Source organism: Mustelus asterias, chromosome 12, assembly GCF_964213995.1.
Source record: "Mustelus asterias chromosome 12, sMusAst1.hap1.1, whole genome shotgun sequence".
Taxonomy (NCBI): domain Eukaryota; kingdom Metazoa; phylum Chordata; class Chondrichthyes; order Carcharhiniformes; family Triakidae; genus Mustelus; species Mustelus asterias.
This window is the reverse complement of record NC_135812.1, coordinates 20,230,607-20,257,607: the sequence shown is the minus strand read 5'-3', so window position 1 is coordinate 20,257,607 and position 27,001 is coordinate 20,230,607. Positions and strand designations below refer to the sequence as shown.

Here is a 27,001-nt window from a genome sequence, read left to right as displayed (position 1 = left end):
GCAAACTCCACACAGACAGTGAACCATGCCAGGAATTGAACCCGGGTCCCTGGAGCTGTGAGGCAGCAGTGTGAAACACTGTGCCACCATATCTCTCAAGCATCCGCCCATAAATGCATCCAAGAAGTGAAGGATGCACTGTGCGCAAGGGTTGTCGACTACATTTATTTTGATATGGGCCAGGTCAGGCAGGGTGTTTGCGGGCTGCGGGGTTTGGGCAGATAGTTGGTCTGCCACAGGTGCAGGAGGTGATTGACTGCATCCATGTCGTTCTCCGTTATGGCACCAGTAAGTCCCCTTCATCAACTGGAAGGGGTTCCACTCAATGTCCAAATGGTGTGTGACCACCAGGTGTGTGTTATGCAAATATGTGCCTGTTTTCCAGGAAGTGCACATGATGTTAATGTATTTAAATTCACGTTAATCAGATTCGCACCCGAGGCGTGAACCTGATCACATCATCACGGAGAGCCCGGGGAGATCACAATCTGAAATCTTGCTGGCGCAAATACCGCTTTTGGCATCTCATGATATTTAGTGCCAATGATGACATTTGTACCATAGCTAACGGGCCTGCTCAACCACGCCCGGTAATAAATCTTCGGAGGCAGAGGTCACTTCACCAAAATCGCTTTATTTACAATTCCGATAGCAGTACACAGAGAGCTATTAGTCAGCAGTCTACCTTCGGGAGTGCCAGAGGAACTGACACGCCCAGTTAAATACAAGGAAAAGATTTCCTGATTGGCCCATCAATTAACTCCTTAATCAGGGTGTTCATATTCCAAAAGGCCAACCTCAATGGCCTGACTGAAGTCATTACACACCCATTCATCATTTCTATCTCCAAGGTGCTGCCAGGCCTGCTGACTTTATCCAGCAATTTCCATTGTTATAACAGAACTGCAATATCATGGTTGTGATCCATTGTGATCAATGGATTCTCATTTTCACAAATGTTATTGCTAGTGCTGTGGTAATACCTCATTCGTGAATGTGACCGCATGTTATCAGATCATTCAGAGAGCTGGGTTTGTGGTGATTAACACAAAGTTTAAAAAAAGTGCTGTCTAATTCTAAAATATTATTAAACCAGTCCTGGACATGACATTGCATTACATATCACACATGTGCCTTCTGATCTCATTCAGTAAATGAAGCATGATCATCATTAGCCAACTATCGAAATACAATTTCAACTCCTAGGTGGGAAGGGGGATGGTTTAACTCAGATACAAATTACAATTCAAATGTGCAGCTTCTTTTTTCCAGCAGGTCATCAGTAGATTGTCAGGATGTTGAATGTATGTTTAACTAGGAAATGATGGCTCTGTGTACCTAGTCACTCATTCCGAGAGGAGACAGAATATTCGCATTCAAAACTAATTGCCTGGGACAGCCTTGATCTTATTACGTCCTACCCATAGACTACTGAACAGCTCACTGTTAAATGGAACAATTTTATTTAAGAACATCATTGCATTTAGGTGGGGTGTCTTGAGGGATGAATTACCAACAGCAGCCTCCATTGTTCAGTCTTGCCCAGAACCGCACCAATTGCCACTTTAGATATGGCCAATTTCAGTGGCCCAATACTAAGCTGAAACAGGGTCTCCTCTGACGCTAATACGGGGATCTAATGTTAGTTTTATAACCTTACCGCCAAACATTACAGAAACCATGGGATTACACTACTGAGCTTTTCCAGGATCTATTGTAACCTGACCAGTGATCCTGAAGGGCCCCTGACAAAAAAAACCTATTATGTGGATCCAGGAATAACAAGAATTCTCTTTGCGTTCAACAACAGCATTACAGACATTTGGTTTCCTATCCTAAAGCCCATCTTGTGGGCCAGATTTGACGAGGGCTAAAGACGCAACCTTAAGCCCGCTAAGTAGATGCCAATGGATTCAAATTCATGTCAATTAGGTCCACACCCTTCCTGAACAGGAACCTGATCACATCATCACAGAGTCAGGGGAGATTGCAATCTGAAGTCTTGCCAGTGCAAATACCGTTTTTGGTCTCTCGCGATATCTAGCGGCCAAGGGATTTGCACTCACGGATAACAGGCCCGCTAAATCAATTTTTCGATCCTCAGATTTTAATGAGAATGAAGATCTTCATGCAGATCTCAAGCGGCAAGGCTGAGAAAAACTAAAAGAGGGCCATCATCATCTTGTACGCAATGGATTTGCTCAGTCTGTAATCAAGGACAAACTGTATGAGCAACAGTCGATGGTATGAGACACCCTCCGTCATATTATACATGATTACAGCAATTTCCCCAATTAATATAAAGAAACTGCCATCACACTTGTGTGTTTTAAAATGCTTGATGGCCTCATTTAGAAACTTAGGGCGGGATTCCCCAGCCGCGCTCGCCCCAAGACTGGAAGTTCCCACCCAAGGTGAACGGACCTTTCCGTAGTCTGCCCCCGCCCGCTACGATTCCCATGGCGGGCGGGACGGGAAAATTCCGTCCCTAGAATGCTGACAGAAATATTTCACCTCATTATCTTTCAACCCCAGAGTCAACTACGACAATGATCCCTCACGCAATTCCATTTGAACTCATTTGGAGAATGAGTTTTCGTATTGTGCAACTTCACTCAGATGGTTCTTTTGTTCAGTCCGTCAGTGAAAAGCCCCAATCCAACCATCAAACTTCAGGCCAACAAAATATTTCAAAGTGGAAAACTGGCTGTGCACAATCGGTGACAATTAATTTCACGCCAAAATATCCTTCACCCTCATCTTAAAGGGAAAAGGTTACTGAATGTTGCATTTTACATGAATAATCCATTCAATATATTCAGAAAATAAATTACGTGCGTGCATTTCAATGCACGATATAGAACATTTCTCACTAATGCACCACTAAGACTCCGACAAAGCTGACCTTGGAAATGCTTCATTTGGCATTAATGGCCTGTATATCATGAATATTTGGTTTTTGCCTCATGAATATTGCCAAGGTGAGTATTCATTTTTAATATTAATTTCGTTTTTAAGTGAATCATCTTTAAATTGAAAAGGGGAATAACTTCCACCCTTTTTAGCAAAGCGAGGAAAGGTCTCAATAAAATATGGGGTGATTAACATAGCATGAAGCCGATGGTACATTCAGGGCTGTTCACTGGCACTTCCAGCTGAAGTCGGCACATTGTGGAGAATGACACCGGGACCATTGTCACTCCTTCACCACCCAATAAAATCTGAAACCCCCCTTTTGATTAACTTTAATCATCATCGCTCCTAAACAATTCCCTGAAACCTGGCACCGTCATCTATGGCTAAACCATGAAGGCGTAAGTGAGTTATGCCATTCCTTAATTTCCCAGGGCATGTCTCAGTTACAATATTATAAAAGCTTTGCCGTCCATCAAAATCAATGAAAATTGCAAATTTGCCGAGATAATGGTACTTTGATTGCCACTTTAACTCGTTCCATTAGAGAATGGTGCTGGTCGGTTCGAATATCAATTTGTCAACTATTTACAATCTATATGAAGGACTTGAATAAGGGGACCAGATGCACTTTAGCCACATTTTCTGGTGGCACAAAGATAGAATCCCTACAGTACAGAAGGAGGCCATTCGGCCCTTCGAATCTGCACTATCCATGCCCTATCCCCATTACCCTACGTATTTAACATCCTAATCCCCCTGACACTAAGGGGCAATTTAGCATGGCCAAACCACCTAACCAGCACATCTTTGGACTGTGGAAGGAAACAGGAGCACCCGGAGGAAACCCACGCAGACTCGAGGAGAATATGCAGATTCCGCACAGACAGTGACCCAAGCCAAGAATTGAACCCGGGTCCCTGGCGCTGTGAGGCAGCAGTGCCAACCACTGTGCCACCCACATAGATGAGGTGGCAAGTTGTGAGGAGGGTTGAAGAGGGAAATAGGTTAAGTACATGGGCAGAAAGTTAGCTGCTGATGTGGCATAGGGGAAAGCATGGGCCTGAATACTCTGGCCATTTGTGCCCCGCTGCTGCTGCCAGTTAAGGTGGCGCTCCGCCAAATCTCCATTCACTGCAACAGGACGGGAGAATCCCAAGTGCAACCAAGGTCATAGAATCCAGCACATTTTTTTATTCCTTTGTGGGACATGGGCGTTGCTGGCCGGCCAGCATTTATTGCCCATCCCTAGTTTCCTGAGGGCAGTTGAGAGTCAACCACATTGCTGTGGCTCTGGAGTCACATGTAGGCCAGACTAGGTAAGGACAGCAAATTTTCTTCCCTGAAGGACATTAGTCAACCAGATGGGTTTTTCTGACAATCGACAATGGTTTCATGGTCATCAGTAGATTCTTAATTCCAGATTTACTTTTTTACTGAATTCAAATTCTACCACTTGCCGTGACGGGATTCGAACCCGGATCCTCAGAGTATTAGCTGAAATTCTGGATGAATAGTCTAGCGATAATACCACTATCACCTCCCCTGTTAAGTTCTTGACTTTGGTAGGAAGAGCTGAAAAGCAGAAGATTATTTAAATGAAGAGGAACTGGAGAGAAACTGAATTAGGAAGGTGAATGGAGCTTCAGTCTTTATTGCAAAGTGGATGGAGTATAAAAGTAGGATGTGTACACGGTATTGCTGAGGCCACACATCGAGTACTGCAAACAGTTTTGATCTTCCTATTTAAAGAGGAGCATATTTGCATTGGAGGCAGTTCAGAGAAGATCCCTTCGGTTAGATGAATGAAAGGGTTGTCTTATGAAGAAAGGTTGAACAAGTTTGCCCTCTACTCATTATGCAGTTTGGAAGAATGAAAGGTGATGATATTAAAACATAAGATTTTAAAGGGACTTGACAGAGTAGCTGCCGAGAGGATGTTTCCTTTGGTGGACTAATCTCAAACTAGAATAGTTTCAGAATCGCTCATTTAAGATGGAGACGAGGAGGAATTTCTTCTCTCAGAAGGTCAGGATGCTTTAGAATTCTCTATCCCAGAGCAGTGGAAGCTGGGCCAACGAATCCATTCAAGGCCGAGACGGATAGATTCTTGAACTATTGGGGAATCAAGAGTTTATGGGAAACAGGCAGGAAAGTGAAGTTGAGGCCAAGATCTAATCAGCCATGATGTTGTTACATGGTGGAGAAGGGTGGAGGAGCCATTTGGCTGACTCCTGCTCTTAACTATCATCTTATATGTAAATGACCTGACTGGTACTGATAATTGCACTTTATTGACAATTGGCATGATGGCGCAGTGCCTCCTAGCGCCAGAGACCCAGGTTCAATCCCAGCTTCGGGTCACTGTCTGTGTGGAGTTTGCACTATGTCTGCATGGGTTTCTTCCAAGTGCTCCAGTTTCCTCCCACAGTCCAAAGGTGTGTGGGTTAGGTTGATTAGCCATGGTAAATTGACCCTACAGTCAGGGGGATTAGCAGGATAAATGAGCGTTACGGAAATAGAGTGTGGATGGGATTTCACTACCGACTCGATGGGCCGAATGGCCTCCTTCTGTACTGTAGGGATTGTATGATTCACACAGTCCACCACAATACTGATTATTTTACCTATATTAAAGACTCAAGTTGCTGGGGATAAAACTGGTCTTCCCCATTCTTGCTCACAGTGAGTTGGTCGCATGCTTACACTGCACACAATTGTCCTTTCTGTTGATGTTGAAGAAAATTGGACACTTAGTAAAACAAGTCCATTTCTTTCCTACAAATCCATTTCACTGTAGCAGCAAAGAGCAATCCTACACACTGCTTTTCCCAGGAGATTAACAATTCCCCATTTGGAAAAAGCTCGATTTTCAGCTCACTGAAAAGAGGAACCTAAACGTGATCCTCTCTGTGTTACTGGAACTATGGTGGTAAATTCTCACTGATCCGGGTGGCTCAAAATCTGTATTTACTTCATCTGGAACAAGGTAATTCCATTTGGGATGATTGAAGCACAACTTTCATTACATCGCTCGTTCATTCAGATACGTTTCTGTTAACTCCATTAGAAGATTGGCGCCAGTGAATAATTGTAGATTATTCCAGTTTAATTTCCACTGAAGTTATTCTGGCTTCTGTCAGCACATCCTGACAAACCTCCGCAATGGAAAGATCTTTCCTGTTGCGCACAACGGAACTTTTTTTCCTTCAGATTGCCTTGTGTGCTAGTTAGACCCAACTGTGGGGGAATACTGATGATCGCTCGTCAGAAGTAAGCTGAGAGCAGTTGAAAGTCCACTCAATGGAACATGCGTCAGAAACAAACCAGGGAATTTTCACATGGCTTCCTTCATTCCATACCTTCCTGAGAAGCACTTGTTGGAGACCAAGATCACGCATGCAAATGAAACGTTTTGCTGCACAGTGCCTGAGTGGGAGGAATTAGAATTATAGAATTTCTACAGTACTGAAGGCGGCCATTTGGCCCATCGAGCCTGCACCAACAACAATCCCACCCAGACCCCATCTCCATAATCTCATGTATTTACCTTCCTAATCCCCTTGACACTAAGAGGCAATTTAGCATGGTCAATCAACCTAAGCTGCACATCAATGGAGGGCGGGAGGAAACCGGAACACCCAGAGGAAACCCCCACAGACATGGAGAGAAGGTGCAAACTCCACACAGACAATCATATTCAAGATGGTGCCAGGTCATGGCAAGCTGTGCCCAGCATACCCTCTAATTCTATCTTTCACTCTCTCTCTATGCTTTTAAAACTTGACACCAACTCTTTTGCACCATAGAAAGCATCCTTTCATGTTGTATCACAGCTTGCTATGGCTCCTGCTCTGTCCAACACCGCAAGAAACTACAAGGGGTCGCGAATAAAGCCCAGTCCATCATGCAAACCAGTCTCCCATCCATTGACTCCGCCTGCACTTCCTGCTGCCTTGGAAAAGCAGCCAGCTTAATCAAGTACCCATGCACCCCAGCCAGCCATACTCTCTTCTACCTTCTGTTGGGAAAAAGATACAGAGGTCTGAAAACATGGACTTATCTTATATTAAGCTGATCTTTCCCTACATCCCCGCTATGACTGTAACACTACATTCTGCACCCTCTCCTTTCCTTCTCTATGTATGGTATGTTTTGTCTCCATAGCACGCAAGAAACAATACTTTTCGTTGTATACTAATACATGTGACAATAATAAATCAAATCAGAATTGCTCGAGGCCAGAATTGAACCTGAGACCCTGGCACTATGAGGCAGCAGTGCTAACCACTGTGCCACCCTATTGAAAGGAAATTCCTTGTGCATTTATCAGCCATCAATTTGCCCTTTTTAAAGAGAGATTCAGTGTCTGTTTAAAGGTTCTTTTCAGATGCCAACTGATCGGTACTTTAATAACTCTTCGGTTACAAATGGTTAGGAAGAAAAACTGTTTCCATGCGTCACCAGTTCAATAAAATATTAACCCGCTGCGGACTACACTTAAAAAAAATCCTTGAAGTTATGAAATTCAAAGGGATTATGGCCATAAAACAGATTTCCCTTCTGGGCTGCTTATGTGAGTCAGCTCCTTAATGAGGGGCCAGTGGCTGGAGTGGGGAAGTGGGATTCACAACATACATTGCAGCACAATGGTTAGCACTGCTGCCTCACAGCGCCAGGGACCCGGGTTCGATTCCTGGCTTGGGTCACTGTCTGTGCGGAGTCTGCATATTCTCCCAGTGTCTGCGTGGGTTTCCTCCGGGTGTTCCAGTTTCCTCCCACAGTCTAAAAGACGTACTGGTTAGGAGCATTGGCTATGCTAAATTCTCCCTCAGTGTACCTGAACAGGCGCCAGAGTGTGGCGACTAGGGGATTTTCACAGTAACTTCATTGCGGTGTTAATGTGAGCCTACTTGTGACACTAATAAATAAATTTAAACTTTTTGCACATCTCCTTGGAGTTGACTACAGCACAGCACTTTGGGAAACTCAAAGACAGCTGTTCCTGATGAACACAGATGATTAAGAGGGACTGACGAAAGTGAGGGAATAAGGGAAGAATTGAAGGAATTTCTATGACCTAACCAAGCTTTCGGTCGATGACCCAACATAATCCTTTCCAAATCTGCTCAATTAATCTGTAAGCATGGTTTTTTTTTAAGAATAGAATAAAATCCCTACAGTACAGAATGAGGCCATTCGGTCCATCGATTCTGCACCAACCACAATCCCACCCAGGCCCTAAACCCATAACCTCACAAATTTACCCCGCTAATCCCCTGACACTAAGGGGCAATTTAGCATGGCCAATCCACCTAACGCACATATCTTTGGACTGTGGAGGAAACAGGAGCACCTGGAGGAAACCCACGCAGACACGAGGAGAACGTGCAGACTCCGCACAGACAGTGGCCCGAGGCCGGAATTGAACCCAGGTCCTTGGCGCTATGATGCAGCAGTGCTAACCACTATGCCACCGTGCCGCACTCTGTTTAAATGCAATGAAAATAGGAACAGTGAGTGTTATGAAGTCTAATGATGACCATGAAACCATTGTCAATTGTGGTAAAAAAAAAACCTTCTGGTTCACTAAACTCCTTTAGGGAAGGAAATCTACCGTCCTTACCTGATCTGGCCTACATGTGACTCCAGAGCCACAGCAATGTGGTTGACTCTCAGCTGCCCACAGGGGTGGGCAATAAACGCTGGCCCAGCCAGCGATGCTCACATCCCATGAACAAAAAAGAAAAGAAAACTCAGAATTAATTCTGACAAAACAAAATACACATTTATCTCATTTCCCAAGGAGCCTTTATGCTATGGAAAGATGCCAGGTGTCCAATTAAGCCTCAGCATATTAAAAGTTTAACAAATAACTTTTGTCTTATTACTGTTAGATTACAGTTATGTGCATCTATCTTGCACTGAATTACTTCTGGGCACAAATCTATTAAAAACATCTCCAGATAATTGTGTGGAGAATCAAAAGAGAAAATATATGCATACAATTAATAGACACACAAAATATTCCTTGATTATTTCTAAGTCTTCCTGCTCCAAAACTGAAAAGATGTTTTTTTTTCTGACTGCGATCTGGGCTCCAATATTGATAAGGAGGCAGTGGGGTGTGGGCACATCAAAAGGAACTGGTGGCAAACCTAACAGCAGATTCTTATTTCCATTTTATTTGCCACCTGGCAGAGCGCGAAAAGAGCAGTTTAGTTGGCAGGTGGAATTAAAGTTTATTTATTAGTCACAAGTAAGACTTACATTAACACTGCAATGAAGTTACCGTGAAATTCCCCTAGTCGCCACACTCCGGAGCTCATTTGGGTCAATGCACCTGACCAGCACGTCTTTCAGACTGTGGGAGGAAACTGGAGCACCCGGAGGAAACCCACGCAGACACGGGGAGAACGTGCAAACTCCACACAGACAGTGACCCAAGCCGGGAATCGAATCCGGGTCCCTGGCACGGTGAAGCAGCAGTGCTAACCACTGTGCCGCCCCAAAAGGAAATGTTCGCCCAATGTGGGGCTTGAACCCACAACCCTGAGATTAGGAGTCTCATGCTCTACCAACTGAGCTAGCCGGGCTGGAATGGGACACCACTGGCGAGAGATTGCAGCCAAAGACCCATGGGGATGTTCCATATCAATCAGGACGGGAGAGAGAGATCCTGATAGGTAGGCGAGGGGAAACTGATGGCAACAATTGTGGGTACACAGGGGGAAGAGGGTGAAAAAAAGAGGTATAGGTTTCAAAATAAAGACTGCGGTGGGAGCTGAGGGAGGGCAAAGGCTCCATAAAGATTCTGAGGGTGGGTAGAGTGGAGGGGGGTGGGGGAGGGGGGGGTATGGTGAACGGGCGGGTAAGTGGAGCTGAGTCCATGAAAAGATCAGCCATGATCTTATTGAATGGCGGAGCAGGCTCGAGGGGCCAGATGGCCTACTCCTGCTCCTAGTTCTTATGTTCAGGGCTCAGACTCCATAACTCGGCAGATGAATTACAGGATTACGCTGTGTTTCTATCACTTCTTCAAAGCAAGTTTACTTTGCAGAAAAAAATGCTATTTAGTTTACAGATAGTGAGAGCCAAACCTATTATGTTCATCAACATTTATTAACAATGGATCAAAGGTTATGGGGAAAAAGCAGGATTAGGCTATTGAGTTGGACGATCAGCCATGATCGTGATGAATGGCAGAGCAGGCTCGAAGGGCCAAATGGCCTCCTCCTGCTCCTATCTTCTATGTTTCTATTTATTCCAATATTGCAGCCCTTGATGGCGAGAGCAAGGATAATGGCACAATGCAGTTGAAAACTCATCTTTATCATTCACAACTTCTCAGTCTCAATCCCTGCCTTCTCCAGCCTTCTGATATCCTGCACAAAATTCACAATTATTAAAATAACACGCGCGGAGATGATAAATTCCTGCACTAGTCAAATGGGAACACTGTATTGGACAACAACGCTTTCAGGGAAAAGGAAAAGGATTAAGTGTGTATTTATCTTTTATCATTAACTTTTATGTTCCTTGACAGAAAGTTACTCCCCCACTGAGAATTAATCAGGAAATGAGCATGAAAAGCACAGAGAAATGTCAAGATAGAAAAATGTAACTTGGCTGCTGCTGTCAAATAGGAGCCCTTGAATTAGTGGCTGGAGTGCTGCCCATTTCTATCTCATGCAAAACATTAGGCTACCTTATTCCCTCGTGCTAGTTTCCTCTTTTGTTGCGAGTTCAGCTGTCATAATTGAGCAATGGCCACAGGGTTCAACTATCCCATTAGCTTTAATAATTAAGCAGAGCAATCACTTATTGGCTCAAGTCTTTAGTACCCTTATCCTCGCAATATCGCGCAAGTCCTCGTACAATTCTTTGAACTCAGTTTTGCCCACGTTAGATTTCAATATTTTCTCATCCACAATTTGAATTCGAGGAGGGAAATGCAAGAACTGATGTAGACCACACAGACCCTTGAGCCGACAAGAAATAGGTGAGGTGATTGGTGGGGAATTGGGAGTAATTTTCAAAGGCTCCCGAGATTCAGGAATTGCGTCTTTGGATTAGAAAGTTGCGAATGTCATTGTTATTTAATAAGTGAATTGCGGGGAGGCGGGGATGGTGGCGGGGAGAAAACAGCAAACAACAGGCCTATCAGGTTGGGGAGAATTACTGGAATCTATTATCAGATGCACAGTGTTTTGAGCACTTGGGCAAGTATAAGCTGATGAAAGGGACAGGAAGGAAGGAAGGATGTGAAGGCTAGGTCTTGTGCAACTAACCTAGTTCAATTTATGGATCTACTTGTGGGTGTTGTCGTCATGAACTACAAAGGGTTGTGAATGTAGCCCAGTCCATCATGCAAACCAGCCTCCCATCCATTGACTCCATCTACACTTCCTGCTGCCTCAGAAAAGCCGCCAGCATAATCAAGGACCCCATGCACCCCAGACGTTGGGCGGAATTTTATGACGTCGTTCTTCCCAAAACCGTAAAAATCTCACCTGAGGTTAACGGACCTTTGCATGGTCTGCCCCTCACCCACTCCAGTTCCTGTGGTGGGTGGGATGGCCATACTCTCTTCCACTTTCTTCCATCAGGAAAAAGATACAGAAGTCTAAAACCATGTACCAACTGACTCGAGAACAGCTTCTTCCCTGCTGCCAGGCTTTTGCACGGTCCTATTGCACATTAAGTTGATCTTTCTCTTCACCCTATCAGTAACTGCAACACTATATTCTGCGCTCTCTCCTTTCCTTCTCCTCTGTGTTCTCTATGAATGGTATGTTTTGTCTGTAACAGCTTGCAAGAAGCAATACATTTCTCTGTATCCCAATACATGTCACAATAATAAATCAATTCAATTTCTAAGGGCACTTGATCGCATTCTACACAATAATAGATAATTAGCAGCAAAAAGTAAAGCCCTTAGAATTGAAGGTAACCATGGTTAGTAATTAGCTCGGAGGTAGAAAACAAGGTACTACAGATGTAAGAAATGCACTCTGGTTCTCAGTTACGTGACGTTTGATGTTCTCCACGGGTATGAACTCAGGCCTCGGTGAATAAAGAAATGGTAGACTTGTTGGGTCAATATTTTATTTTCATTTCCACAGAAGAGGAAGAGGACAAAGTGCCAGGAGCGCAAAATAAAAGCAAATTACTGCGGATGCTGGAATCTGAAGCCAAAAGAGAAAATGCAGGAAAATCTCAGCAGGTCTGGCAGCATCTGTAAGGAGAGAAAAGAGCTGACGTTTCGAGTCCAGACGACCCTTTGTCAAAACTTTGACAAATTTTCCAGCATTTTCTCTTTTGGTACCAGGAGCACAAGTCAAGGGAAGGAACATTTAAGTTTATTTATTAGAGCCACAAGTGGGCTTACATTAACACTGCAATGAAGTTACAGTGAAAATCCCCCAGTCGCCACACTCCGGTGCCTGTTCAAGTACACTGAGGGAGAATTTAGCATGGCCAATACACCTAACCAGCACGTCTTTCGGACTGTGGGAGCAAACCAGAGCACCCGGGGGAAACCCCAAGGAGAATGTTCAAACTCCACATAGACAGTGACCCATGCCAGGAATCGAACCTGGATCCCTGGCGCTGAGAAGCGGATTGGATATAATGAAGCAAATGGTAATGGCGAAGATATTGGGACTTAAAATAGGCATTTTCAAGATTGACAGTTTGTACCTCAGTGCATGAAGACATAAGTGAGGGAATTACAGTTGTATTAGTCATAATTTTCCAGGTTTCTCGATCCAGAAATGGTGCTTTGCATTGCAAAAATTGCAAATGTCACTGTTATTAAAGTGCTGGAGGGTAAAAAAGCATAGAAAATGACAAACCTGTCAGTTTAACATCAGTTGTAGCGGCATGTGATGGGGAATTCATAATTCCTGGACAGAACAACATATTTGTGGACTATTGTTTACATTCATTTACAAACAAACATAGAATCATACAATCCCTACAGTGCAGGCGGAGGCTGTTGGGCCCATCAAGTCTGCACTGACAACAATCCCACCCAGGCCCTATCCCCATAACCCCACGTATTTACCCTACTGATCCCCCTGACACTAAGGGGCAATTTAGCACGGCCAATCCACCTAACCCGCGCATCTTTGGGAGGAAACTGGAGCACCCCGAGAAAACCCACGCAGACACAGGGGGAATGTGCAAACTCCACACGGACAGTCACTCGAGGCTGGAATTGAACCCGGGACCCTGGCAGCTTTGCTAACCACTGAGCCACCCTGAACCAAACATGCTTCAAGCCAAGTAATGCCTTTAAAGGAATGACAGGAGTATAAGGATGTACAATATCAGCAAGGAGCACTCTATCAGGCTGGTATCGGTGAAAATTGGCTCAAAGTGAACTTCAGTTTCACTTCGAAGTTAGAGCAATTCAAACAGTATGTTTCAAGTCAAGGTTGTGTTTCCAAAATCATAATACTTGAAAAAAGAATACATATTAAAAACAACAGCCCAGCCCACTATGTGCAACTCTTATCTCGATTTAAGGTAGATTAAATCATGCATTGCTTCAAATTCTTGGAAAATGTAGGAAAGAAATAATACATTCTCAAGGGGAGGCAATGGCCTAGTGGTATTATCGCTAACCTATTAATCCAGGAAACTCAGCTCATGTCCTGGGCAGCAGGCTTTGAATCCCGACACAGCAGATGGTGGAATTTGAATTCAAGTCAAATATATCTGGAATTAAGAATCTACTGATGACCATGAAACCATTGTCGGAAAAACCCATCTGGTTCATTAAACTTCTTTAAGGAAGGAAATCTGCCGTCCTTACCGAGTCTGGCTTACATGTGCCACAGAGCCACAGCAATGTGGTTGATTCAACTGCCCTCCAAGGGCAATTAGGGGTAAGAGCACAAGACTTAGGAACAGAATTAGGCCACTTGGCCCATCGAGTCTGCTCCGCCATTCAATCATGGTTGCTTTTTTTCTCATCCCCATTCTCCTGCCTTTTCCCCATAACCCCTGATCCCCTTAGCAATCAATGACCTGACCTCCACAGCCTTCTGCAGCAAAGAGTTCCACAGATTCACCACTCTCTGGCTGAAGAAATTCCTCCTCATCCCTTTTTTAAAGGATCGTCCCTTTAGCCTGAGTTTGTGCCCTCTGGTTCTCGTTTTTCCTACTGGTGGAAACATCCTCTCCACGTCCACTCTATCCAGGCTTCGCAGTATCCTGTAAGTTTCAATAAGATCCCCCCTCATCCTTCTAAACTCCAACGAGTACAGACCCAGAGTTCTCCATTCCTCATGCGACAAGGTCTTTATTCCAGGGATCATTCTTGTGAACCTCCTCTGGACCCTTTCCAATATGGACAATAAATGCTGGCCAGCCAGCAATGCCCATATCCCATGAATAAAAACAAAGTCAATGTGGAGAGGGTCATAAATAAGATATACCTAGGATTATTCATGGCAACATGAGGAAATCCATACATAAGGAAATCCATACAAATAACACAACAAATAACTTTGAGAAATACATTTTCCCATATCAATAATACCAAGTTTGTTTTTTAAAAACCCGTTTTGTTCGTTGAAAATAGTTCTGCATTTATATAAAAATTACAGTTGACTGCATAGGCCACAATATTGAGTCGCTGATAGAAAAATACCTTCAGCAGCACTTAGCAAATATTGTTATGAACAGTTAATCATTGGGGACATTTTCTGTAGAGATGAGTGCAAACTGCTTCTAATACTTGCTAATAAAGCTGCCAAATCTTCTTTCTTTCATTATCAAAAATGTAACTCATTTAACAGAAATTGAACTTCTGACCTGCATGCAGCAAGCTTACAAACTGTTTTGAGCTATCAGGCTAATCTAGTAACTGTAGAAAGAGTTATTTTCTTGGTGGGTTTTTTTGATTGCCAAATTTGGCAAGCTCATTAACTCCTATTCACAGCTGAACTCCTGGGGGAAGACGTGAACTGCAGTCACCCTATCTAACAGAGGACATTCGACTCAAAGAAATCTATTTTACTATTTAAATATCCATTTCCACCAAGAGACCAGAATGATTCATTTTACTTCACAATGCACTTCTAGCACATCAAGAATGCATATTGCAGGCACTACCCTTTATCAAGCACGTCATCAGCTTTCAATATAAACGTTCAAACAGCAACTCACACGAAGGAAGGTCAAGTCCAGGAAGGTCTCCTCACTGTTGTGTTTTAGAACTTGTAAACTGCGTTCATGATCACTGTCGCCCAAAGGTGAGCCTTTCTTTTTAATGCGATATTTAGAGTAAAGCACCAGGAACGGATAAACCTGCTGCACAAGACCACTTAGTGGCCAAGCTGATAATTGTCCCATGACACGGTGGCACAGTGGTCAGCACAGCTGCCTCACAATGCCAAGGACCTGGGTTCAATTCCAGTCTTGGGTCACTGTCTGTGTGGACTTTGCACATTCTCCCAATGTCAGTGTGGATTTCCTCCGGCTGCTCCGGTTTCCTCCCACCACCCAAAGATGTGCAGGTTTGGTGGATTGGCCATGTTAAATTTCCCCTTAGTGTCCCAAAATATGTAGGTTAGGCGAATTGCCAGGGTAAATATGTGGGGTTATGGGGATAGGGTGGGCCTGCATAAGGTGCTCTGTCAGTGAGTTGGTGATGCGCGACAATCAAGCACGAGGTATAAGGCTTCAGCTATTGAAGGCTTTTATTAGCAAACAATGGAACTAACTAACACGAGTACACCAATTCAGACTGGAGGGGTCCCGCCTGAGCAGAGGGTCTTATACCTCTCCCCAGGAGGCGGGGCCCGACCGGGATGTGCCATAACAACATCTACCACAGGTAAACACCCTAACCCAACAACATTATAACAACCCCCACAGTGGCAACACCCTAACCCAACAGTGGTAACCAACGATGGTTCACCACAGTTGGTGCAGACTAGATGGGCCAATTAGCCTCTTTCTGCACTGTAGAGATTCTATGATCTGGGAAACACCTGCATTGCTGTTTAAATAGTAAGTGCCAACAGGAAACGCAAAACCACCAAAAATCGTGCCAACAGAAAGCAAGATGCATTTGTCTTACACAAGATATCAAAATGTATAATTATATTTGCTCTTGTAGATTTCATTACATTTAGACTCCCTTGCATCCAACGAAGCAGTCTGTTTCTAGACCTTTGCTGGTGATTACATGCACTACAAGAAATGTGAATCTTTTTATACTCTGCCCTGTTTAAAAATCTGATGTTTGGCTATGGCTCAGTTGGCAGCACTCTTGCCTCTAATTTGGAATTTTAACTCCCACGTAAGTGAGCACACAGTCTAGACCAACATGCCCAATGCAGTACGGAAGCACCTGGGAGGTGCCATCTCTCAGACAGGTAGATAAACTGAGATAGCCTGTGGAAAATCCTAACATTAAGGGAGTTTTTTCAAGATTCTGAGGCTGAATTATACCTAGCATTCTAGCCAACCAGCAAGTAAAACGGATGATCTGGTCATTTGCTGCCATTTGGGGAACCTTCTGCGCAGATTAGCTGCTAAGTGACAACACTTCAGAAGTACCTCACTGGTTATCAAAGGCTTTGGAACATCTCGAGGTCATGAAAGGTTTGTATTCATACCGCCTCCTTCTTTCTTTGATAATGCAGCACCTACGCTCTGTCGTCAATGTATCAGCAGGTGCATGTTTCAGCAATGACACTTATAGAATCATTGAATCCTACAGCGCAGAAGCCTTTGATAACCAGTGAGGTACTTCTGAAGTGTTGTCACTTAGCAGCTAATCTGCGCAGAAGGTTCCCCAAATGGCAGCAAATGACCAGATCATCCGTTTTACTTGCTGGTTGGCTAGAATGTTAGGTATAATTCAGCCTCAGAATCTTGAAAAAACTCCCTTAATGTTAGGATTTTCCACAGGCTATCTCAGTTTATCTACCTGTCTGAGAGATGGCACCTCCCAGGTGCTTCCGTACTGCATTGGGCATGTTGGTCTAGACTGTGTGCTCACTTACGTGGGAGTTAAAATTCCAAATTAGAGGCAAGAGTGCTGCCAACTGAGCCATAGCCAAACATCAGATTTTTAAACAGGGCAGAGTATAAAAAGATTCACATTTCTTGTAGTGCATGTAATCACCAGCAACAGAAGGATGCCATTCAGCCCATCAAGTCTGCAGCGACCACAATCACACCCAGGCCCTACCCCATAACCCCATGTATTAACCCTAGCTAGTCTCCCGGACACTAAGAGGCAATTTAGCATGGCCAATGCACCTAACCTGCACATCTTTGGACTGTGGGAGGAAACCAGAGCACCTGGAGATACGGGGAGAATGTGCAAACTCCAGACAGACAGTGACCCAAGCCGGGAATCGAACATGCGACCCTGGCGCTGTGGAATCGAACCCGAGACCCTGGTGCTGAGAGGCAGCAGTGCTAACCACTGTGCCACCGTGCCGACACTGGTTAAGCTAATTGTCTTATTACGTGGAGATGCCGGCGTTGGACTGGGGTGAACACAGTAAGAGTTTTAACAACACCAGGTTAAAGTGGACTTTAACCTGGTGTTGTTAAAACTCTTACTGTCTTATTACAGACAGGGAATGGTTATTGGCTCAATTTCCTAAAGGAGTATAAATGGACACAGCTGGAATAGTTGCTGTGGGGAAATTATATGGAGTTTGTATCTCTGCAGAGCTGTATGTAGAATAAACTTGCTGAAGGTAAAAGATGAGCTGCTCTATTATTCCTCCATCATATACTGACAGTTAATATTGACACTCAGGGTGGAATTTTCCTATCCCTCTCGCCACAGGAATTGTAGCGGATGGGGGCAGAGCAAGAAAAGGCTCGTTTGACCTCGGACAGGATTTTCTGGTCTTGGGGCAAGCGTGGCCGGAAAATCCCGCCCTCAGTGTTGAACAGAGTTCATTCCATGGAAAATCATGTTCTTTCAAAGCAAGGTCCATCAACATTGATGTCGATTGGTACACCAACGTTCCGCGTTGGTGAATTTCCCCTTCTCAGACATTTTGAACTCTTTGCTCACCCAATCTATTCAGCATCTCCAAAAACAGTCTCAAAGCCCATTAGCACCCAAGTAGACAATCAGAAAGGGTCAAGATTTTTCAGGACACTTGCCAGCAGAACGTCACATCGGTGGGAAAGGCCCCAGGTTACCCCATACAAGAAAACAAATTATGATGCAAGTGATTTACAGCAGAACTTAAACCACCCATTGCTTCCGCCAAAGCTTTACACTGGGTCATTGCTACCCTCACCAAAAGTGGTAAGGTCATTACCATTATTCTATCATCACCCCTCTGTATACACCCATCCGCCCCCCCCTCCTCCCACCTACCGTTAATTCCATTGACAATATCGAATTTCCTGAATGAACACTTGATTAGAATCATACAGTACAGAAGAGACCCTTCGGCCCATCGAGTCTGCACTGGCTCAAGTCTGCACCATGATTGCTTGTAACTACCACTCATACACAATGGCTACAGGATAAATATCCTGTGTAATAATGGTGAGTCTGATGGTGTAAAATGATACAAATCACCTTTTGCCTATATAGAAACATAGAAACTAGAAGCAGGAGTAGGCCTTTCAGCCCTTCGAGCCTGCTCCTCCATTCATTTTGATCATGACTGATCATAAATTTCAATATCCTGATCTCGCCTTCCCCCATATCCCTTAATCCCTTTAGCCCCAACAGCTATATCAAATTCCTTCTTGAAATCACCCAAGGTTTTGGCCTCAACTACTTTCTGTGGTAGTGAATTCCACACATTCACCACCCTCTGGGTGAAGACATTTCTCCTCACCTCAGTTCTAAAAGGTTTACCCCTTACCCTCAAACTATGACCCCTAGTTCTGGACTCTGCCACCATTGGGAACATGCTTTCTGAATCTACCTTGTCTAATCCTGTTAGAATTTTATAAGTTTTTAATGAGATCCCCTCTCACCCTTCGAAACTCCAATGAATATAATCCTAAGCGACTTAGTTGCTCCACATATGACAGACCTGCCATCCCAGGAATCAGCCTGGTAAACATTGGTTGTACTCCCTCTATAGCAAGGACATCTTTCCTCAGATAAGGACAAAAAAACTACACACAATGCTCCAGGTGTGACCTCACCAATACCCCTGTGCATGATCATAGAATCCCTATACAGAAGGAGGCCATTCAGCCCATCAAGTCTGCACCAACCACAATCCCACCCAGGCCCTATTCCCAGTAACTCCATACATTTACCCTGCTAATCCCCCTGACACTAGGTTCAATTTAGCATGGCCAATCAACCTGACCCACACATCTTTGGATGGTGGAAGGAAATCCATGCAGACCTGGGAGAAAGTGCAACCTCCACACAGTCAGTGACCCGAGGCCGGAATTGAACCTGGTCCACGGCACTGTGAGGCAGCAATGCCTCACTGTGCCACCCTTAATTTTTTTAAAAATTCTTTAATTTTTCTTTATTCATTCGTGGGACATGGCCATCCCTTGCTGGCCAGCATTCATTGCCCATCCCTAGTTGCCCTTAGAGGGCAGTTACGAGTCAACCACATTGCTATGGATCTGGAGTTGCATGTGGGCCAGACCAGGGAAGGACAGCAGATTTCCTTCCCTAAAAGACATTAGTGAACCAGATGGGTTTATCCAACAATCGACGAAGTTTTCACAGTCTTGACAGACTTTGTCCCGGAATTGCATTTTACAGCAACCTTTAAAGTAAAAAGTTTCAAGTAAAGCTATGTCTGTTGCTTACTGAGTCACCCATTACTGCTGTACCCTGAACCAAACTAAAATCACTGCTCTGCAGTTGTCAATTTAAAGAGAATGCATGAACTTAAGATGACGAGAGCTTCACTGCAGTCCAAACAAGCTTTTGGTCTAGTTACAGAGAAATATATTTTAACAGCCACAAGCCATTCGTTGACAGTTCAAGCCCAGAGGAAAACAAAAGAGCCAGATTTAGACATAATTTTCCTCAAGTATATATTCTTGGCGTTTGAGGTCAGTGCCTGCACATCTACGACTGGCTTTGTTTCAGGTACAAAAGTAAAAAGTGGTAATGGTTTTCAGAATAGTCAACGCAATGTTCATTTGCGCCATTCACATTTCCAATTAGGGCAGCACAGTGGTTAGCACTGCTGCCTCACAGCGCCAGGGACCCGGATTCGATTCTGGCCTTGGTCACTGTCTGTGGGAGTTTGCACGTTCTCGCGTTGTTTGCGTGGGTTTCCTCCGGGTGCTCCGGTTTCCTCTCCAGAGATGTGCGAGTTAGGTTGATTAGCGATGCTAAAATTAACCCTAGTGTCAGGGGGATTAGGAGGATAAATACGTGAGGTTATGGGAATAGGGCCTGGGTGGGATTTTTGTCGCTGCAGGCTCGGTGGGACAAATGGCCTCCATCTGCATTGTAGGGATTCTATGAAAACCACGCAAATCACTCATTATGGGTATGAATCAGTTGTTGGCGGGAGTGGGTGGGGCCGGGGGGGGGGGGGGGGGGGGGGGGGGGTGAGGGAGAGTAACTCTGTGTACGTGACTTGAAAAGGACGTGAAAATAACTAATTGGAGCTGAAAATAAGGGTGAATTTTACACCTTGTATTATTGAATTATTACCGGTTTATGAACAACATAACCTCCATTCTACCATAAGCAGGGTAAATGTGAGAGGTTACGGGAATAGGGCCTGGGTGGGATTGTGGTTGGTACAGACTCGATGGGCCAAATGGCCTCTTACTGTACTGTAGGGATTCGATGATTTTGTTCTATGTCTATCGCTTCCGTAAATGCTGCCATCTGGCCTTCAATCTCTGTCTGGTTCCAGTAAGTCGAGATCCAGCACCTATAGAATATAGTTGGTGTTGCCACAAATGCTGCACTTGCTCCCGATGTTGTGCATTTTACCTTTTAGAGACAACCCAAGGAATAGAATATCCAAGGTAATTTATATAATTTTACAGTTCAACAACAACACAAGTTAAAATGCTGCCAATTGAAACAGCTGCATCTAAATGAAATGGTATTACGTTTTATAAAGTTTCCAGTCCATTGATAGAAATCAATTAGCTTTAAAATCTTCAACCTATTTGTGTCGAAGTTACCTTAAAAGGTAATTGATGGAGGCGAGGCAGACAAACAACAAGTGCATTCATCACCTCAAAATGTATACTATTGATTACTACAGTACCTGAAGAGCAGGCAAAACATAACTCCTCCAGCACACCAGGGACTAATTAGGAAGGGCTTGGTATAGTTCCGTTTACAGGGGCTTTCAAACTGTGGCAATTGCCAGAAACACAAAAAGCCTTGGGGAAATTGTACTGCAGCATTAATGAGATCAGATTGCCCACAGTAATCAAGTTCCAGTCTCCCCGATTCAGCAAGCGTCAGTTAGACTAATGTCAACCCGCAGATAAAAGTGTCAGAGTTGCAGGTAACAGCAGGTCATGGAGTTTCCATGGACGAAAATTATATCCTCTGATGCTGTGCACGGACCTTTGGATTGCTGGAAAATGTGTAGCTGCAATTTTGTTAGCATCAATCCTCTAGCACACATTTAGATTGTAAAAATCTGGTAAATAAAGACTGGCAAGATATTCACAGTCAATTTTTGCCATTACTATTAATTGGGTCTTCTCGGTATTGAAGTTATACACAATTTGTTTGACATTTTCCAATTGCTTCCATATCTTCAGCAATGATGCGGCATGGTGGCACAATAGTTAGCACTGCTGCCTCACAGAGCCAGGGACCTGGATTCAATTCCGGCCTTGGGTCACTGTCTGTGAGGAGTTTGCACGTTCCCTCTGTGTCTGCCTGGGGTTCCTCCGGGTGCTCCAGTTTCCTCCCACTATCCAAAGACGTGCGGGTTAGGTTGATTGGCCACGCCAAATTAACCCTGGGTGTCAGAGGATTAGCAGGGTAAATATGAGGGGTTACAGGAATAGGGCCTGGGCGAATTGTGGTCAGTGCAGACTTGATGGGCCAAATGGCCTCCTTCTGCACTGTAGGGATTCCATGATTCGGCTGGTATCTTTCTTACAAATCAAGTAAATGATGGGTGAGGTGACCTGGAATGTGGTTACAGCTTTTGAGGACATCAACAAAATCATCAGGCCTACATATCCTGCGTTCACCAGAGGGGGAATTCTCCGACCTCCCAGCCATGTGTTTCTCAGCGGCGGGGCGGGGGGGTGATGTGCTGTTCATTGGTGGTGGGATTCTCTGATCCTGCCGCTGTCAATGGGATTCCCCGTCAAAGCCACCCCACACCGCTGCGAAACTCGCGGGAAGAGGCGCGCTGCCAGTGGGACCAGAGAACCCCGCCACCGTGAATGGCCAGAGAATTTCTCCCCCCGGATCGACCTGATGTGAAAATTAACCTATCCATTGTGGTCTTCCATAATTTGGTTAATAAACAGATTCGGACAGGAATTCATAGCATTTCACTGACTATTCAATAGGGTACCTAAAGTTTAAATAGATTGATTTTGGGGGTCCTGTCAAGGTTAGGATAGTGCGTATCTGTAACTGTGCTTTTCTAAAGCATACTTAAAATTCTGGAAAATCTCAGACAGGAAAAGAGAGAAATCGGCAGAGAAAAGGGAACAGGGAAAGAGAAAATCAGAGGGAAAAGGGTGGGAATAAAGAGGGAATTGTTACTTTGTTATTAGTCATTGTTCTGTGTCACAAATGAAAGATGATGCTCACCATTATCTACCATAGAATCCCTACAGTGCAGAAAGAGGCCATCCGGCCCATCGAGTCTACACCAACTCCCGGAAAGAGCATTCCACCCCAGGCCCTCCCCTCCCCCTTATGCCTGCAACTCCGCATATTTAGAATGGCTAATCCACCTAACCCACACATCTTGAAACACCAAGGGGCTCTTTAGCATGGCCAATCCACCTAACCTGCACATCTTTGGACCATGTTATTTTGTCATTTTTATTCCATCCAAAAAACCAAATTTGGAATGAATTCAATTCATGGTCCCCACGAGAGGGACATACAAGACCAGAGCTGACAAGATGAGGCATTGCTCCACACCCTGAGCTAGATCCAGCTCTTGATCTTAGCCAAGAGGACTTTGAAAAATTGCATCAGGCGACGCCTCAGTTTAACCTCATCGGCTACCTTGATCCGTAGCCTGGGAAAACCACCATCGCAGGCGTCAGCACACTACCAGTGCCACGGGCTAGCCTCATCCCCTGCCTGATCCTGGTTCCACCCCCGCATTGTTGGTGTTTTTGGGGTTAGTCGGCACTTCAATTATCATATGACTAATTATCCCACATCTAGTAATGAGTCAATGTTTACAGCCACTTGGACACGATGACACCTCCGTGCTGAAGTGTTACACACGATTAGGACATGTAGTGGATCAGTAATTGGCCAGATCTGACAAAGCAAATAGCAGACACAGGAAAATGACAGAGGTTTAAGATTCCTCAGATGGAAAACATGGAACTTGTTAACATTTAACAAAAATGAATTAGAGGTTACGAACCACACGCTTTGGCACAATTTCATAAATCAATGCATTTTAGGTCCAGATTTTCTCTGAGTGTGACAATAATTAGCTGAGAAGATTCTTTCCCTGTTTAATTAGGTAAAAAAAACATGAAAACCAATTAAAGCTTTCCCTTTTGATATTTAATTTCCCCGTGTACTTTACCAGCTCTGGTTGTGTGCAGCGTCTGATGACAATCTATTCAAAGCGTCAAATGGTAAGTCTCAGTAAGTGGAAAAAAATTCCTTTTGAATTATTTTTCAATGCATGGGAACACAACACTTCAACTTCATCCAACAAATTTGCTTGTAAAAAAAAAAGCGCTGAACTTAACAAGGCTTATTAAAAAAAAGAAAAGCTGCCACCTTCATTATATCAAAATCTCGAAGGAATTCTTGGATTGGGCATCATATTGTTGGCATCGACCCTGATCTATCAACAAAGACAGCTGCCTCAATGATCCAAATTGTTCTTTAATTCTACATCAACCAGGCTCTCCATCATTTCATTCTCCCTCCCACACATGTGCTGCAGCCCAACAAAACTTTGCTGCAGAGTTTATTGGTGGAAAGAATCTCTCCAATTTATTTTACTACAACAACAATAGGAATAGGGATGCTTTACTGCAATTGCATAAGGCATTGGTGAGGCCACACCTGGAGTATTGTGTGCACAGTGCTAACAGTGGTTAACACTGCTGCCTCATAGCGCCAGGAACCTGTGTTCGATTGCTGGTTTGGGTCACTGTCTGTGTGGAGTTTGCATATTCTCCCTGTGTCTGCGTGGGTTTCCTCTGGGCGTTCCAGTTTCCTCCCACAGTCTGAAAGATGTGATGGTTAGGTGCATTGACTCGAACAGGCGCCGGAGTATGGCGACTAGGAGAATTTCACAGTAACTTCATTGCAGTGTTAAGGTAAGCCTTGTGACTAATAAATAAATCTTAATTTTTGGTATCCGTATCAGAGGAAGGCTGTCCTTGCTATAGAGGGAGTACACCGAAAGTTTATCAGGTTGATTCCTGGGATGGCAAGTCTGCCTTTGAGGACAGACTAAGTCAGTTAGGATTCACTGGAGTTTAGAAGAGTGAGAGGGGATCTCATAGAAACTTATAGAATTCTAATAGGGTTAGACAGGATAGATTCAGAATGAATGTTCCCAATGGTTGGGGGAGTCCAGAATTTGAGGTCATAGTTTGAGGATAAGGGGTAAACCTTTTAGAACTGAGGTGAGGAGAAATTTTTTCACCCAGAGGGTGTTGAATGTGTGGAATTCACTACCACAGCAAGTAGTTGAGACCAAAACATTGTCTGATTTCAAGAAGAAATTAGATATAGCTCTTGGGGCTGAAGGGATCAAGGGATATGGGAGTGGGGGGATCAGGGTATTGAATTTAATGATCAGCTATGATCATAATGAATGGTGGAACAAGCTTGAAGGGCTGAATGACCTACTGGTGCTTCTAGTTTCTACATTACTAACAACTTGCATTTCTATAACATTTTTATATTTAATATTGAGAAACATCCCAAAGTACTTCAAGGAAGTGTTAACAAATAAAAGTTTGACATCAAGCCACAATGAAACACGAGGACAGCTCGGTGAAAGAGGCAGGTTTTAAGGTGCATCCTAAAAGGCGGCCGGAGAGGTAGAGGAATAGAGAGGTTTAAGGAGGGAACTCCAGAGATTAGGGCCTAGGCTGCTGAAGACACAACAGGCAACAAATGAAGTGGCAAGAATCATTCACGTTTTCTGGAATCCAGGGAAATGTTCCACAGGGGCGCCCAAGACCTAGAGGATAAGCTTTGTAAGATAATCTGGTGGGAAACGCGCAATATGAGAGGAAAGATAATACTGGGCATTTGTAATAGACCACTAAAGGGAAAAAGGAACATTTTTGGTATCAGCATAGCCAATAAAGTCGCAGTGAAAATCGGTGGTAACTATTTTTATTTTCTGGCATCTGTGGGTATCGCATTTCAGACTGAAAATCTCACAAAGAAAATTTCAAACTGAAACCAGGCATATTTCTGCAGAAGGGTAGTTAGTTACGTGCAATAAATGTAAGACAGAGCAAGGTCAAAGCAATTTGGCAAGAGAGTGTCATTAATCGTTTTCCTTTTAACAAGTGCTCTCCTTTAAGGCATTCACTTGACTAATGAACCAAAAATAACACCAACGGGACTTAATAATCACAGAGCCAAGACCCTGACAATAAAAGCTAACCAGGCATCTCAAAAGGTTTTTGAAACTATGCTCCCACCCCTCCCCCACTAATTGCCTCCAGCCCCGCAACCCTCCCTGTTATCTGTGCTTCTCCAACCTTGGCCTCTTGTACATCAGAGCGTAATCGCTCCACCATTACGTAGACTTATACAGGATACATGGCACAGAAACAGGCCTTACTGGTGTTTATGCCCCAGTTGAGCCTCCTCCCATGTTTCCTCATCTAAATCTATTTTTGTAACCCTCTGTCCTCTTTTCTCTTAACTTACTTCCCCTTTGATGCATCAACTATTCACATGGACCACTCCATATTCTCATCATCCTTAGGGTAAGGAGGTCTCTTCTGAATTTCCAGTTGGATCCCTTAGTGACTGGCTTGTATTGGTGACCTCCAGGTTATGCTCTTCCTACAATGTTGTATCCACTACTTTAAAACCATCCACAATGTTCAAGACAACATTTCATAATTTTAAAGCTTGATGGCCATGCTTACAGTTGCCTAGGACCCAAACTCTGGAATATGTCTCTAAATCTCTCTAACTCACTTTCCTCCTTTAAGACGTTCCTTAAAACCTATCTCTTCAAATAAACTTTTGGTCATCTGATCTAATGAGTAGGAGTTTCTAGCCTCATTCGCCCCGAAACCAGAAAATCGCACCCGAGGTTAACGGATCTTTCCACGGTCCATCCCTCGCCTGCTCCTATTCCCTTGGTGGGCGGGATGGTAAAATTCCCGTCAATATCTCCTAATGCAGCTTGGTGTCAAACATTGTTTTACATTGCTCCTGTGAATGCCTTGGGTCATTTTTATTAAGCTAAAGGTGCTACTTGGAGGTGGCGCAGTGTGTAGCATCGCTGCCTCTGAGCCAGTTGCCCCGAGTTCAAGGCCCACCCCAGGACTTGGACGGCCAAGATAGGTGCATTCATAACAAGGACAAATAGGTTGAGTGTCAACCTACAAAATCCTGCCAACATGCCAATGGCAGATGAATAGAGTAGGAGAGACTCTTGGTTAGCCAAGCTTGATGTGGAGTGGGTGCCCCTCAAGCTAGGAATACTGCGGCGAGTAACTCACCTCCTGAATCCCCAAAGTCTGTCCACCATCTACAAGGCACAAGTCAGGAGTGTGATGGAATACTCCCCATTTGCCTGGATGGGTGCAGCTCCAACAACATTCAAGGAGCCTGACACCATCCAGGACAAAGCAGCCCGCTTGATTGACACCACATCCAGTAACATCCACTCCCTCCACCACCAACGTTCATAGCAGCAGTGCGTACTATCTACAAGGTGCACTGCAGCAATTCACCAAAGAT

General features: G+C 44.2%; 1 protein-coding gene and 1 non-coding gene across 2 annotated transcripts in view; both read right to left on the bottom strand.

Moving 5' to 3' along the window:
- The window catches only part of sez6b (seizure related 6 homolog b), a 934,329-nt gene that overhangs the window by 728,584 nt on the left and 178,744 nt on the right, over window positions 1–27,001 (bottom strand). The window lies entirely within an intron of this gene.
- trnar-ccu (transfer RNA arginine (anticodon CCU)) lies at window positions 9,437–9,509 on the bottom strand. Its single transcript has one exon. It is a non-coding gene; the product is annotated as a tRNA-Arg (tRNA).